Here is a 4,897-nt window from a genome sequence, read left to right as displayed (position 1 = left end):
ATTAGCAGCCAATCAGGACAGGGCAAGATGGGCTGGACACACCCTGGATCCCTCCTGCAGTCCCTTCCTGGCCCCAACCAAGCACCAGTGCAAGGGACCCCACTGGTACATGAATCAAGGCTAAATCACAACATTTAATGACAGAAAGCCTTACTGTTGATTCTTGACTCTATCCTTGAAAAAATTTCTTTATCTATTAGGTCTTCAGTCTCTGATTTGTAAATAGGTGAAAATAGCTACTTTGATTTACAATGTTTGGAATTAAAGAGTCAAGGAATATAAAGCACTGCCGTGCGCGGCCGGGAGCCCCGGAGGCCAAGCCCTACACCGGAGGAGCAGCCGCATTGGGAGTGAATCAGATCAAAACTTTGCCCACGTCCGTGCAGCGCCCACTCTCGGAGACAGCTCCGTGGGGGCTGTGCTCCAGGCTCCGAGGCAGCTGGGAGCCAGAGACCCGAGGCTTGGCCACGGCATTTGCGTCCTTGCTTGCCCGTTTTCTGGGGAAGTCAGGGGAGGGTGTGGACAGGTTGAAACAGTTCCTGAATACATACCTTTTCTTCTCTTCTTTTTTTTTTTAATGGAGTTTCCGGAAAAGGCACTTCTTAACCTGGCACGAGCGAAGCTGTATGGGCTTTGTTTTTTAAATGCATGTCTGCTCCTTCCCCAACCTCTCGCCCATTCTCTGCCCAGCAGCCTCCTCCACCTGCTCCCTGACGGCAATGCTAGGGAGTGCTCACTCTTAGATCTTGTCACTGCTCCTGCTCCTTCCCAGGAACTATGGCTTTTCTCAGTTTCTTGCCTACGGTCCAATTAGTATTTTACAGACCTTAACCCTTTCCGCGCACGTTTGCAAGTAGCGGTAATTACCGATCAACCTGGATAGAAATGCCCACAAAAGCAGTTACTTCTTTCCCGCAAGGTGCATTTCTGCACCTTGACATTTAGGACAGTTGCTTCCTATCCCAGGAAAGGAAACTCGTATCTCATCCCTCCAAAAAGAGGTTTCAAAACTACTTGGAAGGCCCATTGTCCACTTGCCATAGACAAGACAACTAGAGAGACCTAGAGTGGATTTAGGGTCCTGAAGTGACCTAGATAATGTTTTCTTTTCCATAAGATTAAAGCCTACAGGGGTCTGGAAGTCAGAGAACATGGACGTTTGCTCTGGCCATGTTGAAGTTTTCCTTGATTATTGTCATTTTCGGGTGTGAGTCTTCCCCTGAGCTGTAATAGTGACACTCAGCCTGATGCCGTTTACCTCTCCCCTTTCTGACTTTCAGCCCTACTCCATGATGTCTGCTGTAATCCTGAGTCCACCTAAGAAAATGAGCTGCCCTGCAAACTTTTGCAGTACCTCGTTTGTGCATGCGTTGCCCCTCTGTGTGTGGAAGCTCCTTTGGAATTCAGCAGTGCAAGGAGGCCAGTGTCCTCACCCAGGACATAGTGACCCATGAAAGGTATAGACAGTGCTCTCTTGCCAGGTCACCCTGTGATAATCTAGACAAAGTAAATCCCGCACATGGGAAAAATCACCTCCATTTCTAGTGTGTGCTTTTGTACTACATTTAAGAATGTGCTGAAGATGCATTTTTTAAAAAATATTTTTTATTGATTTCAAAGAGAAAGGGAGAGGGAGAGACAGAAACATCAATAATGAGAATCATTGATCAGCTGCCTCCTGCACGCCCCCTACTGGGGATTGAGCCCTCAACCCAGGCATGTGCCCTTATCAGGAATTTCACCGTGACCTCTTGGTTCATAGGAAAATGCTTAACCGCTGAGCCATGCTGGCAGGGCTAGCCAAACCTAACCTTAACTGCTATAGTAAGAAACCTAAATATGAAATCAATTTATGAAAACCAAAACTATTCCTACATACTAGTACTAATAAACTAGAAAATACAACAAAACTGTAAAGTTAAGAATTCACCTGTGATAGAATGCACAAAACCTTTAGGAAGAAAATGTTAAGCCTATTAAAAGACTTCAAAGAAGACCTAAGTAAGGGGATATATAATATTTGTGGATAGGATGCTGTGAAATTACTAAACTCTGAATGATCTCTAAATTTATTCATAAACTCAATGTAAACCTTTCAAACTAAGGAAGAAAATGTTGTCTATTTCTTTAAAATATACTTTTATTTATTCCAGAGAGGAAGGGAGAGATAAAAAACATCAATGATAAGGGAGAATCATTGATCCATTGCCTCCTGCACACCCCGCACTGGGGATAGAGCCCACAACCAGGGCAAGTGCCCTTGACCGGAATCAAACCCAGGACCCTTCAGTATGCAGGCTCTATCCACTGAGCCAAACCGGGTAAGGCTGTTAAGTCTATTAAAAAGACTTCAAAGAAGACCTAAGTAGGGGAATATATAATATTTGTGGATAGGATTGTTAAGCTCTGAATGATCTCTAAATTTATTCATAATCTCAGTGTAAACCTTTCAAACTTGTAGCAGGATTTGAGGAATTTGCACATTCTGAAATGCATACAGAAGACTAAATTCCATTATAACCTGGCCATTTTTTAAAAAAAGAAAACCCGAGAGAGGGGAAATTCACCTTCCCAGATAGTAAGACATAATATGTTATAGTAACAGGCATGTGGGACAGAGCAGAGAACTCAGAAACAACCCATTTACCTGTGAGAACTTGGTATGCAATAATGGCAACATCACACAAAATCTATGTTAAAATCATGCTGAGATAGTCAACTATTGCTGCAATAATAACACTATATAATAAATAATCCGAAAATATCAGTACCTATAGCAGCCATTGTTTTTTCTCCTTCATGAGTTAGTATGTGAACTGAGATTTTGCTGATCTCATCTGGGTTCAAGACTTGGCTGGGCTCAGCCAAGTTCAGCTGGGCTTGGCTCCAGGACACAGGTTAAGTTCAGGTCTTCATCACATGTGTCATTCTGGCAATGACAAAAGCAGAAAAAGTGAAGTCAAATCACTCAAACACATTTAAGGCCCCTGCTCCCAACACATCTTCTAACATTCCATTGGCCAAATAAGTCACATGGCCATGTCCAACCTCAATAGTGGAAGAACTGCAAAATCACATAGCAAAGGGCCTGGGTATATAAACCTATAGCAGGAAGGACATGAAGGGTTGGGAATCAGAATTCAATCTAACACAGAGGTTTCATAGATAATATTGGGAAAATTGGCTCATTGTGGAGAAAAAGTTGCATCCATATCTCCTACCATAAGCAAAGGTATGAGCTCTCAGGGAATTTTTAAAAACCTAAAAGTCAAAGGGAAAATTATAAAGCCAATAAAAATTAAAAGCAGAAGAATAGCTTTGGAATCCTAGGATAGGAAAATGCTTCTTAAGTAAGACTCTAAAAGCATAAACTATAAAACCAAAACAATGATAAACCGTGCTACATCAAAATTAGAGTATTCTGTTTAACAGAGAACATCATAAATAAGTTAAGATAAAATTGATAGATTGAGAGGTATTCCCAAAGGTTAAAACCAACAAGAGATTAATATCTAGAATATTCTAGGAATTCCTGCAAATCATTGAGGAAAAAAAAAACACACACAAACAACCAACCAACCAAACAAACAAAAACCCACAGGAAACATAACAGAACAATAGCCAAAGAATATGAACAGGCAAATTTACAGAAGGGAAACTTGAGAAACTAACAAGTAGGTGAAGAGATATACAGATAAAAGCATATTAATACAATAAGACACTTCTTTACATGTATGAAACAGGCAAAAATGTGAAAGATGGTTAACACCCAGTGTTGGCTAGGCTGGGAAGAAGCCATTGCTGTTAGAACTTAAGTCCAGGTCATTTTGGAGTTGCTTGTAGCATGTGTTTTCCTGATGGCCCAGCAGTTCCACTCCTGGGACTATGCACCTCTAAGAAACTTGCATAAGCCCATCACAGGGCGCGATTGAGGATACTCACACAGCAGCATTTGAGATAGCAGCATATTATATGCAAACTTAGTACACATCACCTGTAAAATGGTGAGAAAAACAGTGACACTCTGGAATAACATGCAGCTGTTGGAAGTAATGCACTAAATGTACATCTTGCAACATGGATAAATCTTTAAAAGATGTTATAACTGGCCCTAACTGGTTTGGCTCAGTGGATAGAGCGTCGACCGGAGGACTGAAGGGTCCCAGGTTCGATTCCAGCCAAGGGCATGTAACTTGGTTGCAGGCACATCCCCAGTAGGGGGGTGCGCAGGAGGCAGCTGATCGATGTTTCTAACTCTCTATCCCTCTCCCTTTCTCTCTGTAAAAAAAAAAAAAAAAAAAAAAATCAATAAAATATGTCTGTTTGTTTTTTAAAAAGGAAGATATCTCTTTAAAAAAAAAAAAAGATGTTATAACTGAAAAAAAGGTAAGAAAGAAAAGATCATGTAAGTCCCAGACCTTGGGATGTGTTTCGTTATAGGATGTATCAATATGTTTTTCATTTCTGCTCTTAATCTGGGGCACTCAGAGGGGCGGTACAAAAGGTGCTATTACGACTCACTTCTGACTCAAATATTTTCTTCCTGTTTTCACATGAAGTTGTGGCAGGCTTTCATGCAAGCCCTCCCCCCACATCCCACATTTACTCCTTCTCCAGGCCCCTGGTTTCTCCCACCATGGCATGCCCTGTCACCTCCCTGCTCCCCCATACATGTTGAATATACATTTATCTGGTTATAAGTTTCCTTCTCAGGCTGGGTGGGAGATGAGTGATGGATCTTGAGGAGGGTTGCTGCACAGTCAGAGATGTAAAGTACAATCTTGCCACTGTACACTCACACCTGCCTACATCCCCATTTCCAAGTGAGAAACACCCAAACATCTCTGGATTTTAGAAAGCTTTATTTCAAGACTGACCTAAAAATGTGTTTGCTTAT

This window comes from Myotis davidii, unplaced genomic scaffold (genome assembly GCF_000327345.1).
Source record: "Myotis davidii unplaced genomic scaffold, ASM32734v1 scaffold6, whole genome shotgun sequence".
NCBI classification, from domain to species: Eukaryota; Metazoa; Chordata; class Mammalia; order Chiroptera; family Vespertilionidae; genus Myotis; species Myotis davidii.
Note: the sequence above shows the minus strand (reverse complement) of the source record.